This window comes from Thermobia domestica, chromosome 5 (assembly GCF_964235325.1).
Source record: "Thermobia domestica chromosome 5, izTheDome1.hap1.1, whole genome shotgun sequence".
Lineage (NCBI taxonomy): Eukaryota > Metazoa > Arthropoda > Insecta > Zygentoma > Lepismatidae > Thermobia > Thermobia domestica.
In genome coordinates this window covers 129,107,805-129,122,783 of record NC_137458.1, presented here as the reverse complement: position 1 = coordinate 129,122,783, position 14,979 = coordinate 129,107,805, and the positions used below count along the sequence as shown (strand labels likewise).

At 33.5% G+C, this 14,979-nt stretch overlaps 1 protein-coding gene across 1 annotated transcript in view; it reads left to right on the top strand.

Moving 5' to 3' along the window:
* The window catches only part of VGlut (Vesicular glutamate transporter), a 436,140-nt gene that overhangs the window by 409,012 nt on the left and 12,149 nt on the right, over window positions 1-14,979 (top strand). The window lies entirely within an intron of this gene.

Genomic DNA, 14,979 nt, shown 5'->3' with positions numbered 1-14,979 from the left:
TGCATACTTCTTGCTTTGCACAGCTAAGTTACATCTCTAAGGGAGATGGCTGGAATACTCAGAATTTACCATTCGACGGCGGAAAGAGTAATTAACAAGCAAAAATAGTATAAGAAATCATCCCTTCGTCAACAGTGTAATAGAAAAAAGAAAGCATCACCCAGAGCTGATCGCCATATAAAATCAATGGCACTGCAGATTTAAGGAATGACTTCCCCAAAAATCATTTTGATCTTGGAGCTGCAGTCAGTCGTACGACTGAATTGTGCTAACTGTATGAGGAGGATATTACGAAGAAAAAAACGCCTGGAAAGTCGAAACTAACAAAAACACTGAAGACTTCAACACGTACGTTTATGAGTCGATATGCTACTTGGACTTATGACAACTGGAAGGATGTTGTTTTCTCCGTTGAAAAAGGTTTGGAATAGTTGGAAAGGATAGTGGTGTTTAGTTGTGGATGTGAATGAGCGAGAAACATGATACGGATTTTGTTTAAGAGATGCAAATATTCAGTTACTGAGTGAGGGTATGGGTTTGCTTCACTGTCAAAGACGTCAGAACAATGGATAAATGTGAAGAGTCATTTGATGTACAAAAATGTCTTCAAATTCTGATACGTAAAATTCTTCAAACAGCTAAAGATAACTTTCCTGAAGAAGATATGGACTACTTAATTTTCCAGGACGTAAATGCTTCATGTCAATGAACGAAAATCGTTTAATACGTGGTGCAAGAATATGACTATTCAAAGACTTATGTGGCCTCCAAACTGACCTGACATGAATCCAATTGTAAAGTTTGGGTCGATATGAGCAGAAGACTCAATAGACAACTATCTCGGATAGAATGGAACTTACGGAACAGATAATCCGGGAGTGATTCCATGAAATCAAGGTTGCATTTTGCAATAGCTTTGTCACCAAAAGGTCTCGACGATTCCCTTGCAAGTCCTAAAGTTCATGGTCCACATACGAAATCAAGTTTGATGTATTGTATCTCTCAATGTTCGTACACAATATGTCTTACTCTTAAGAAATATTTTGTTTTGTTTTGTGCTGTTATTGTTGATTTTTCATACTTTTATGTATAATTCTTCCCACAGCCGTTTTTGCTGAAAACACACATAGCTACTAATATATGCATATAAATTCATTATATGCATATAAAAAACCTGAAACTGCGGCGCAAGTATTAAGAATGAACTGCTCATTAAGAATATGCATTGTGATATTATCAGTAATTCATGTAAAAACTCTTATTGGTTAATGTATGTTGTGAAAACTATATCCGAGCGAGTGTCGCTATTTTTTCTTTACAGAGTGTATAAAAATATGCTATGTATACTGTTCATTTTACCATATTCATTAGTGCAGATAAAATCACATATAACTTCCACGAAAATTACAATATAAGCACGGTTTATACCTCAATGGATTTGAATTAAAACATGTTTTCAATGACGTATACACCGTGTCACCATTTCTTGTATGAGGGAATTTCTAGAGGTATTTTGTGGGAAATTCCCTCCAAAAATAGTTTATAAGATTTTTTTGTATTAACTTGCTATTTGTATATAGTGATACAGAAACAGAAACTGCACTAAAACATAATTTTATGTCTACTTAATAAATAATACGAAAGAAATGAGTGATATCTTCTTAATAAATGAACACTTACTTACCTTAACTAAAATGTTTTACTTGTCGACTTTCTTCTGTGTTTGGCTTCTGAAACATTTCTTTTGAGTGTCCAAAAGTAATCAGCTAGCATTTGTGAACTCCACTGCCCATGGTATCTCTTCTCCATGGAGGAAATGTCCTGATGAAAACGTTCCCCATGCCCATCACTAACAGCACCAAGGTTTTCAGGAAAGAAATCCAGGTGGGAGTCTAGAAAGTGAACTCTAAGGGACAGGTCGCAACCCATTTCTTTGAATGATTGCAGGAAATCACTCACAATTTCACGGTAATTTGGGGCTTTCTGGTTTCCTAAAGAATTCTCTGTTAAACATTTAAATGAACACCAAGCTGCTTTCTCAATCAGAGTTAAGAGATCCTCAAATTTTTGGTCACAAATCAAACATCTTATTTGGGGGCCTACAAAATCCCTTCCTTGATTTTAGCGTCACTAACCCGAGGAAATTTTTCCTTGAGGTAACAAAATCCTGCATTACTTTTGTCCATTGCCTTAACAAACTTTTTGAAGAGCCCCAACTTTATGTGAAGAGGAGATAGAATTATCTTATCAGGGCTTACCAGTGAGGAATAAACAACACGCCTTCTGTCCAGGAGTTAATACACGATTTGGTCATTCCTTCTTGATGTAATGTTCCGCTTTGTTCCTGCTGTCCCATTCGCAGAGGAAACAACAATATTTCATATAACCAAGCTGGAAACCCATTAACAAAGAAATAACTTTTAAATCACAGCAAACGGTCCACTTGCATTTCTCATACTGAATTCTTTCTAACACTATTTTGATGTTTTCATAGGTTTCCTTCATATTAGTTGCATAAGCCAAAGACACTGAAGGAAATTTGTTGCCATTGTGCAAAAGGACCGCCTTCAAACTAGTTTTGGAACAGTCAATAAACAATCTCCACTCTGTACTTACATGTGCATGTCCAAGTGTATTCATCACAGCACAGACATTATTACAATACACTAAATCCTTTTCTTGAGAATAGTAGTTTTGAAACTCTGTATGACGGTTTCGAAAAATACACACTTTAGTGTCACGATGGAGCAGATTCCAGCCTTTAAGCCTAGAAGCAAGAAGTTCGGCCTGTATCTTGGAGAGTTTTAAATCCCGTACGAGGTCATTTAGTTCACCCTGAGTTATCAGATGGGGATCCAATGTAGATGTGCTTCCTACATAAGTAGGATCATCTTCATTTGGAACTTCAGTAGTATGTATGCAGAATGTTGGTAGAAGCCACAACTATGTTTACCAATCATGTGGTACCAAGACAAACTTTGTAACAAACCAATTGTATATACAAGACAAAATCTTATTACCAGTTAATGGTATTCTAGATGCTATGTATTAATTACATTAATGTTGTATTATTGGACAAAATGAAAATATGCCTATTCAGATATAAGTTGAAATACAAAACCGAGCAAAGTACGTAATTAATGAACCTCTAAACACAAGTAATCCAATTTTTTTGTTCGTGACATGTTAAAACATTACGTATCTCAGCTTTGATCCAGCCGGCCCTATTTTGGTTGAAAAAAAATGTAAAATTCAATTTATGTCCAAGTTTGGCATCAGGGCTTAAAATTATCTTTTGATGAGATTTTGGTCACTTTTTCATTTGTTTTTGGTCACTTTTTGATCACTTCTTCATGAGCTTTTGGTCACTTTTCAACTATTTAGAAGAGACCAGACAGCTATGAGCCCTGAGATCCGAACCTCATGTATCTTGAAAATTTGATTGAGATCGGTCTGATAGTTAAAGAATTACTGAGTTACAAAAATAGCCACTTTCAGTCTTATATAATATATAAAAATCATATTATATAAGACTGAAAGTGGCTATTTTTATATATCTCCCCCTCCTTCCCCTACCCTATGTTGTTCCGTTAAATTTAAATCACAAAAGCCTGGACCTCATCTATGTTGAAAATTTGATCAAGAGTGGTTCAGAAGTTATTAAGTTTTATTTATTTTTATACCCCCTCCTCCTCCCCCAACCCTCAGTTCTACCAACAAAGTGAATAGCCTAAAACCAGCCCAGACTCGAACGTCATCCATGTTACAAATTTGATCGAGACCGGTCGGGCGGTTCAGGAGATTTAGAGTCACAAACATAGTGATTTTCAATTTTATATATAAAGATTATGTTATAAAGTGTAATAAGGTTCATAGCTCATGGCTGTCTGATATTAAATAAAAACCCACGGTTGGTTCCAAGACTAATCATATTATATTAAAATCGACTAATATTTACGAAAGTTATCATAGAATATACTTTTAAAAAAAACGGGGAGGGGAGGAGAAATTCACTCTTTAGTTCTCGATTTGTTTTAAATCTAAGTACCAGAAATGATTGTCAAGATTCAAAACGTATACGCTATATATCCTGAAAATCTAATATTTTTATGAAACATACCTTGGACATATTTTTAAATATGTCGGGGCCTAAGGAGTAATCCATATCATATTAGGGGGACTAAATTCACCGCTCATTCTTATTTGTTTTAATCCAAAGCACAGAAGATTACGGAAAACAGTCAAACAGAAAATATACATAATAATATTGTATCAAAAGGAAATGAGATTTATGTAAGTTGTCGTGGAATTCTAAAAAGTCGGAAGGGGAAGGCTAATACAACTATGTTAATCTTTTCTGACTTCAGCTTCATGTAGAGTGAATGGTTGTGAAGTCTTAAGGAAAATGTATGACATATTACACTTAAATCGAACAGTTGCGACGGAAATCATTAAGGAATACTTTTTAATTGGAGGAAGAGTAATCCATACCACATAAGGTGTCTGAATTCTCCGCTCATTCTTGACTGATTTTAATCTCAAGCCTGGTGATTACGGAAAAGAGTCAAAGAAAATGTACATTATATTGTATCAAGACCGAACGAAAGATAATTTATCGTTGAACTCTAAAAGAAATTGGGAGAAGACTAGAAGGGTAAATTCTATACTTTACTTTTTATTCCTTCCGTCCAGGGTGATCGGGAAGTTTCAAAGAATATGTACGACATATTACGCCAAAATCGAACACTTTACAACGAAAATTATCGTGGAACATTTTTTTTTAAATTGAGGGGGAGGAGTTAAGTCACACTTTCATTATTGGCAATATTGGCAAATTTTAACCCAAGTCGAAGTCATATTCACAATATCATCAAGAAAATATCCACCAAATTTTGTCATAATTGAATAATATTTAAGTGATTTATATTGAAAATTTGTCTTTATAGAACTTGTGTAAACTTGCAATATGGATTCATTATGCCCCCTTATACTTGATGGATTGCAAAACTAAACAAAAGGGTTATTTCTTCAAGAGGAAGGAAAGCACATGCAAGGTTCATCACAATTGGACACGTTTTCCGCGAGTTAATCGTGGAAGGGACGGATAGGCATACAAGTAAAAATCGAGTCGAATGGTAAAAGCTTCATTAACGTTCTCTTCAATAAAAACCATTTTAAACCATCATAAAATATAATAATTTGGTTTGGACTATTTATACCTCTCAGATTTTAGGGAACACCGTAGCTCAGTGGTAGAGCGCGTATCTCTGGTGTGTGGGGTATCCTGGCTCTATCCCCAGCCAAGTAAGTTTGTTGTAGACAACATCGTACCCATGGGTTTTTTCGGGGTACCCTCGTTTGAATTTAATTATGACATTTCATTTCACCAATTCTTCCATCATCATTCATTTGGCTTAATCATCCGTCTCCCTTACCCTAACGGGCATAATCATGGGACGTTAAACTTAAAGATTTCATTTCATTTTATCTAACAGATTTATATCAGAAACAATTCATTTCATTTCATTTTTAGTTTTACTTGCTTTACCAAGACTATAGTCTAACAATAGTGATCTGGTCATTTCAAGATTTGCCATAAAGGAACCTTGATTGCTTTTAGAAAGTACGTTTCCTCTTCCATCCAATTCGCAAATTGTGTTCGTCCATCTTTCTCGTGATCGCTGGCCAATGAAAAAAAAAAAAATACTTGTAGATAATAACTTACTAATTACTTTACTTAATAATACGGGTATCGAAAAAAACAAATACATAGCTGGATATTTTTTAAAATTTAATTTTGATTATTAGAATTTTGTAGTTCTAAGTTATAACATAATTTCAAACAAGGCACTGAGTGAGTAGTCTACTTCACACCTTGTAATTATTTTTTAATGTAAATATATGTAATTAATTGTTCCGTTCTTGCATTTTCATCTCTAATTTAACTAAACTGTAATTGATTGACAGTTAAGTAATATTACACAGTTGTATACCTGCAGACTGAAAAATTTTGAAACCAGAAGGGTTTTCCTATTGGCAGTCAGACGCTAAAAAAATATTTCTTTTATTGTTTGAACATCTTGATTTAGAGTTTTAATATTAATAGAAAGCAATTAGTAATGGGTGAAAAAGAGATAAAAGTGAACAATGTGAGTGTTTACTGAACAACCAACGTTATTTAAGAAAAAAATGTTTAAGATGCTGTTTGAAAATATCGTAAAGATATTAAGACCATTCTCGTTTAAAATAAGTATCGTAACACTTTTACTCATTGGTCGAATCGTAATGCCTCTTTTCGTCGAATATGCAAATATCATAAATGCATGCGTTTGTCAAATACAGGGCTGCTATAAATAATTCACTCGTTTTGAGAAAGCTATATTTTCAAGTTTCGCCAAATTTACTGCAGCCTCTTCAAATGTTCTATATGTGTCATTTTTGTCACACGATCTATGTCCAAATGGTAGTCAATCTCGGTCCACACATTTTGTAGCGCCGTCCGATCAATGGTCGACGCGTTACCTCAGCTCGACTAATGATTGTGGTAGTAGAGGTACGTGGGGATACAAACTTGAGGAGTTTGCTGTTATCTTTCTCATGTTTCTATGTGTAAAGCTATTGAAAGTATCGACTTCTGAAAATGAATGAAGCATTTATAGTAGTCTTGTATTATATGAAAGGAAGAACGATTACAATAAACTAAAGCTGGTGCCACTGGTAAAAGTCCCCAACGCTTGGACTTTCAGTTGTGCTTTTTTTTTTTTTTTTTTGACTAATTTGAGGATGTTAAATCTAAAGAAATATTGTAAAGATATCCGTCCATGAAGTCACGAGAAAATAAAATCAATGTTGAGTTATATATAAACATAAATATCCTGATTTTGAAGTCATCTTTCTTGTGGTCACATGGAAGGATACATTTGAAAACAGTTCTATTAGATTTAATCCTCAAATTAGTATAAAAAATTTGAGGAATTAAAAGTTTAAGCAAATGTGGACATTTTTAACAAGTGACATGAGCATTAGTTCTTTGATAACAAACACTCATTTGAAATATTTCTATTAACAACTTGTAAAATTTTCTGATCTGAAATGTGAAGTTATCCCACAATCAAGGATTCTACATTGATCTGTAGCATTAGGATGAAAAAGTAAAAGAAAGCGATTTAATAGCGTGTATATGAATTCAGTGCTCCAACAAGAGATTCTGTCTATTCCTCTAATGAAACCGGACGTGAATGGTTTTTGACTACTGGGTCATCATATGTAGTTTAGAAATCTATGATAGTTCACAATAAGAAAGGGAAATTCACTTGTTTACAGTCTCTTTCTTATTTTTTTAACTAATATATTTGCAAAGATATACATACATATATGTTGCAGTAATCACGTTATGCAACAGCACATTGCAACTCCAGAGTGGGTTCGGAGAGCGAGCTTGGTACAAATGGTAGTTCAATAGCTTAAATTATAGAAATCCATTTCAAAATAAAATAACAATTTATTATAACTGCTTAATAAAAGATCAACAACAAAAACGTAACTCCTCTCAAATACAGATTCCGAATTTTACGTAGTGTTTGTTCAATAACCCAATTTTAGATGCCGGTTTATGATTTTTATTAGAATTTCGAAGTTTAAATGTTGATAGGTTATTAATACTAATTAAGTTAAGACAGTTCACAAATATTCAATTTTCTACCATTAAACTTCTGTGGAACCTATCTATCTAACGTAAGAGTATCTAATATTACGTACTGAGGCCAAAAATAGAAAAAAACGAAGTAAGAGATATTAAATTTCCTACTTACGAATATTAAACACACCTTATAGATTAAGTCTTTCGGTCTTTAAATACAAACCAGAATACCTCACATTTAAACCATCTTCACGACACACTACGAAACACCACTTTTCTCACATGTGCAATTTAACGTTCCGAGAACATATCCTAATAGGTAAAATTACCTGAATCAAATTGCTAGGCGCGATAGGTAGTTATGAACCACTTAAGTTATAGTAGGTGGCAGCACAATATAAGTGAACAACCATCACCACACACAAAATTTCCAATTCACTCACTATCTATCAGATGATTCCAATGTTTAATACTCAACTTTTTTTTCAATTATCAATTACGCTGAAATATATAGATTTTAAATCTAAATTGTTCAAAAGAAATTGAATCATCACAAGTTGATATTGGAACTAAGTCTATTTTTTTCAAAATTTAGTATTGCATTTCTCTCATTCTTACTAGAGATCCATCATCAGTAAGTAAAATGAACTGTCTACATGATCGCATCATACGGCTAGTCTCGTTTGTTTCGCAGCTGGTTGATAAAACGACATGTATACATACATGTATAAATGCGTTGAAAAAATATAATAATATTAATAATATATTCTGACCAAAATTTTAAGTAAATAATAATTATTATTAAGATTTATCAAATATATAACGATTCATACACTTTACACTTACTCTTAATTTAAAACATTGCTTAAAATTCACATTGCACCAAACAGCTTACTAGCAGTATGCACGAATCACCATTTTTTATTCTTTTAAAATGCTCCAGTAGTGTGATAGTAATTTATTTTAATTTCAGCGAATATGGTCTCTGAGTAATAGTATTCAATACGAGCGTCTAGATAATTATGGTAAGTGTAAGAAATTCAGTAACACACACATAACATTCTTTAAATCTTCTTATTTTCACATATCATCTGTATCACTTTCTATCTCTTCTGATAACTTCTTCTAAACAAAAGATTGTTTCACACGCCTCACATTTCTAACTTAATATTTCCTATTTAAATAATGCAATATTGTTTGCCAAAGTTGGTAAAAGAAAAGTCGTATACGAACGGATTCATATATACTTAAATTAGTTGAACATATAATCAAATATTTAGATATCTTTAAAATATAAAATTAAAATTAAATTTAAAGTTGGGAAAACACAATTTAGAGGCAGAATTCCCTGAAGACAAATGTGAAAGAAAACTAATAATTTTTAATTACATGCATTGAGAATTCAAGGTAAAAAATTAATTTCAATTAATTACATGATTTATGCTAGTACTTATTCTAAAACATAAGTTAAACATTTATGTTGCACAATTAAGCTTGATAGCAATGCACGCTAATTGTTTACAGTACTTATGCAATTTAAGTTTGATTTCTCAAATAGAAAGGTTTAGTTCTTCTGTTTCATCTGCGACACGATGACAAAATGTAGTACACATAACTAGTTTCTCAAGAAATGACTCTTGCAGTGAAGATTGATTCGACATTAAATATCGGTTGGTAATATGCGTATAAGTATTCGTTTGGCCAAGAAGGTCAATTTTTTTTAACGTAGGATTAAATTATTTTTCACAGGTAGTAATATAATACTTAAAATAAAGAAAGTCTTATAATGAAATGAAATGAAAATTTTAATCATTTGACTACCAATATTTTTTTAATGTGGACGTTCTTTTATATGTACGACTCCTTTAATGTGGGATATTCCTGACATCTGTACACAGTTTTGAAATTAAACACAATCTTCTGGTCTCATCTGACCCGATGGGAAAACAACATGCATTTTTATTTAGTATTTTCTAAAAACAAATTCCCAAAGATGTTTGAATTATTCGCATCGGACATATGTATCCCGTTGGTAGTCAAAGGATTAAGTTTTACGTCCCACTATTATGAGGGCTAGGCTAAAGGAGACGGTGGTGATGAGAAACGAATGAAGTGGTGGAATAAAGAAAGTGAGGCGAAACGGAAGAATCCGCACATGGTATCTTTCCACCACAAAACTCACTTGGCGAGAGCTGGGATCGAACCAAGAACCCCACACACCATAGGTGAGCGCTCTATCACTGAGCAACCGCGACCCAGAATGTCTTACAATCGGAATTGAGACCAACATGTCTGTGAAGTAATAATATACTGTTCTTCATTCTTTCTTTTTCAAAGCCTGGGTGATGCCTTTGTAGAAATTTCATAATTATTTCAAATTTGGAAACAACAATATTCATTAATAGATTACTAAACACACCATTTCATATATATACATATATATTGAGGTGAGGGGATTTTGAGTTTAACGTCCCTTTCAGGAGCGAGACTATATGAGATGGGACCTACTAATTAACGTGGAATCCGAACCACATGAGCTCCCGCCGGGAATCGAAGCCGAGTCTAAGATATATGTTAAGTATGTTCGTCTCTTTGTTTTACTATTTGAAAAATAATTGAAAGCCATGTTGTAAATTGATTTTTCTTTTCCGATATTCTTTAGAATATTATTGACGCGCTCAAGTATGAGAGATTAATACACTTTAAATAATTACTTCGTTACACTTTGCTTCCGTATCGTTATTTTTCCAAAGAACTGTAGAATGTTAAGTTGTTAGTATTTGGAGGAATGACGTAACTCTGGTCTCACATTCTCTACTGATACAAACAGTTGGACTTCTTAAATGTTATGTGATCTAAGTTCAAAATCAAATTTTCCAGGAGAGAAATTTGAAGTTCCTCATGAACAGTTCATATTTCTGCCATGTTGGCAACCAAGACCATAACTATGTTATCTTATAATTTTATTGTTTACATAAATCTTTCCGGATGGAGTTTCTTCATATTTTCAAAATGATAATTTCTTAATATGCGCTCATAGGCATAGCTAGAAATACTCAATGAACTGGAGGGAGATACGTGTATGACACAAGTCTAGCGTACGAATTAGCATAAGTCCTAAAAGGAATGCGAAATCAAATTGAGGAATTATTATTATTATTATTATTATTATTATTATTATTATTATTATTATTATTATTATTATTATTATTATTATTATTATTTCAATCAGGGAATAACAGACAATAAATTGAATTATAATTTTTAGTGCATAAAGTTGCATGAAATTATAAACAAACTTATCACAATGAATAAAAATGTACATTAAATGACAATCATGCAACATAAATTACACTTGCAAATCGTATAATAAATAGTAATAGTAATAATAAAAAGACAATTCTCAGCCTCTAATAAAATATATGTAAAGTTGCTTCTGAAGTAGATCAAAATCCTCAACAATATTAATCAAATCATTGCCAGTTGATAAACATCTTTTAGCAGGGGACACATAGAAACCTCTCAAATTCCTTGGAACATAAAAAGATCATATACTACTACTACTACTACTACTACTACTACTACTAATAATAATAATAATAATAATAAATCCCCTCGACCGAAGTGCTAATTATGTTTAAAAATTTATTTTAAACGATTGAAACGTTTTCTCACTTTGCTCGTTTTACTAATACAATATAGGAAACTAAAATATTATAGGAATTATCCTCTAAGTCCTTTTTGAAGTGAAATTTTCAACATTGGAGCATGTGACTACTTCTTTTAAATAAGGAGTTTATATATCGCATAGGCTCGTGAGATATATGTTTAACTCCCCTCCCCCTTAGGAAAGGCACCTTAATTTTAAAAAATGATTTCTAAAAAACACTCGAACTAAGTACTAATTTTATTCAAAAGCTTATTCCAGACGATTCAGTTGCTCTCCCTTGGTGATAAAACAGACAACATTGTTTTGAATGTCGAGAAATGGTAAAGAAAATTCCCCCGCCTTAAAAGATGGATTTCGATAACTCTGAAATGCGTATTCCGTTATTTTTCTTATGAGTTTACATACTGAATTTCGCAGCGTAAAGTTAAGCGAATTCTTACGTTTGACATTTTCTAAGTAAATAGTAGCAAATTTTAGTATTGTAGATACTGGCTCACTTCCCTCTGAGGGCTGGAATTTTCTAAAACGCCTAAAAATGTGTGTATTACTTTTGGTTAGGAATTCAAATCCTGGGTTTCACACCTCCAATTTAAGTGAATCCTACATATTGCATTTTCTGAATAAATAGTGGTATATATTAATATTATAGAAATTGTTCATATCCTGTTAGAAGTGGAAATATTGAAAAGATGTAAACACGAATTTATTTAATTTAAGTTAAAGTTTAAATTCCGAATTTTATATCTCCAACTTAAACAAATCCTTCTATTTGGCATTTTCTGAATAAATAGTAGGTAATTCTAAAATTGTAGAAACTATTCCATTCCGTCTCCCTCCCCTTAAAACTCGAATTTTCAAAAAAAAAAGTTTTGAAGCTCTCAAAATCGCAGTTATTTGTAATGGTAAGCTTATATGTCAAATTTCATCTTACCTACTTCAGAGATTCATAAAATAGGTATAAACTCTTGACAAAAAAGGTTTGTCACCCTTACGATACATGTTTCCAAAAATGCTTCCTTTCCCTTGTTTTCGTGATAAAAAAAAAAAGAACTATTCTGTCCAAATTTTACGTTTTTACCTATAGTAGTATGATCTGGGTGATGATCAATCACTCACTTCTGCTCTTTTATATAATAGGATAAATTGTGTATTTGCATTTTCGATAATCGGTTTGCCCTGCTGCAAAAAACGACTTCAACATCTGGTAGTGAACCATGGGAAGCATACCTGAAGTCATCATTACAGGTGATAAAACTTGGCCTCACCGTTACGAACCAGAAAGCAAACAGGCCAAAGTAGTATCGAAATCACCTAATTTTCCGACATCAAAGAAAGCGAAGGTTGTTTCGTCAGCAGGAAATGTGATGGTCATTTCGTTCTTCGATTGCCGTCGGTTGGTGTACCAACATGAATTTCCTCCACATAAGACGGTTAGTGGCAAATAGTCTGTTTTGCTAAATACATCCACCGGAAACTATCAGAACTGCATCCTTCTGGTCGGCGCCTTCACCACGAAATGCATGCCTTCACCCATGCAACGTTATTACTCAACATTTGGCTCTCAGAAACATTGAATGTATCCCTTATCCTCCATACTCCCGGTACTTCGCTCCCTGAGATTTTTTCTCTTCCTTTGTCTAAAGAAAAGAGCTAAGAGAATAAGTATTTTGGTTCTTCGGAGTCCATCGTGAAGAAGGCTGAAGGTATTTTTGATGTAAAGGGCGGTTTCTAGCACGTGTTTTAGAACTGGCAGACGCGTTGGGCAAAGTGCATTCAACTCAACGGATACTACTATGAAAAATATCATTCCAATCGGGACCTAGCCTAGTGTATTCCATAAGTAAAAGAAATATTCTCAATTTTTTCTCTCGTATTAGGAAAGTGAATTCTACTAACGTAAGTGTTAAACTGTATGTCTTGTTCTGGTCACCTCGACGGGAAAAAAAGAAACGCATACCGTTCATTGAGCACTTTATCTCGTTTCATATTTAATTAATGCAAAAAATTAATTTTGTGTTTCTAAATCTATAAATTCTTACATAACTTTTTATTCTATTCTTCGTATGTTAATGCTTACAGTTCTACATTTCTCTTACTACTTTAATCTTCAGCACCTAAATATTATTATATTTCTAAGTGAAAAAAGTCATTTTTATGTGCAATGGACTTACATATATGATTTTAATAAGATAATATAGGCAGAGGAAACAAAATGGTAAAATTTCTCACATCTATTAAAATATAAATAACTATAAATATTACAGAAACGTAGACTGATACCTTGTCTATAGTCTTATAGAGTTTGCTTTCAAAAATATTTGAATGGCTGGTGAGAAAACTAAAGATACTAAATTTACTGTACGAGGGGTGTTGGGAAAGTCATGTCTCTGGCGGGCTAACAAGAAACCAATGAGCTGAAAAAAAAAAAACATTATTATTTTTCAATGTAATCACCTTTCAGTTCTACACATCGTTTGTAACAAATGAGTCAATGCCTTTAACATAAAAACATTTCTCCTTGGAGTCAAAGAACTGAATCACAGCATCCATTACCTGCTTGTCGCTTGAAAATCGCTGGCCCGTGAGGCATATTTTTTTTTCAAATGACGAAACAGATAATAATTATTTGGGGCTAGGTTAGGACTGTAGGGTGGGTGGGAAAAGTTGAGTCATTCTTTGTCCTTGATAGCAGTCTGCGCAAGATGGGATGTGTGTGCAGACACATTGTCATGAACAAGCAAAATTCAACAATTTGCACATCCGCGTCGTTTATGCTAAACTGCTCGGCGTAAATCTTCATGTATTTATTTTCTTGTAAGTAGTTCCTGTGATGGTATGTCCCTTTGGTATAGCTTCAAGCAAAAAAATTCTTTCCTATCCCAGAAAATAGTTACTATAACCTTGTCAGCCGATTTCTTTGTCATGAATTGTTTTTGGAGTTGGTGACCCCTCATGCTTCCACTGCATGGACTCTTGTTCAGATTCTGGGTCATACCTGTGAGCCCATGTTTCATCTCCTGTCACTGCATGCTGGTAGAAGTAGTTATCTCCTTCCATAAAATACAAATTTTCCTGACACATTTGCATGAGAGTTTGCTTCTGAAAAACGTTCAAATTGTGAGAAACCGATCTGGAACAGACTTTTGTGAGCCGAAGGTGTTGGTGTAGAGTATCCAAAACACTACTAACATCAATCCTTACTTCCTCCGCTATTTCTCTAATCTTTTTTCGTCGATCGGACATTATCAATTTTTGTCAATTTCCACGATTTCAGGTGCAATTGCTATTTTAGGTCGATCACTCCTAGGCTCGTTTTCAACGTTTGTTTTACCAGACTTAAATTAGCTTATCCATTGTGTTACCTTCGATGCAACAGTGCACGATCCCCATACACTTCCACCAAGTTTTGATTAATTTTATTAACTCAAGAAAAACTCAAAACTCTGAAGCCAGCACTTCTGAATCGCAAAGGGATCCTCCTCTTACAGGACAACGCCAAGCCCCTCGTGGCTTGGATGACCCGGATGACACCATTCTACGCCTTGGATGGGAAACGCTCTATCGAGTTATGACAAAACGCTCATGATTCAGCATGCTTTACACACGGCACATATCGAGATTTGCCAATTCTTTGATTTCACAGTTCAATTGGTAGCATAAAAAGCATACC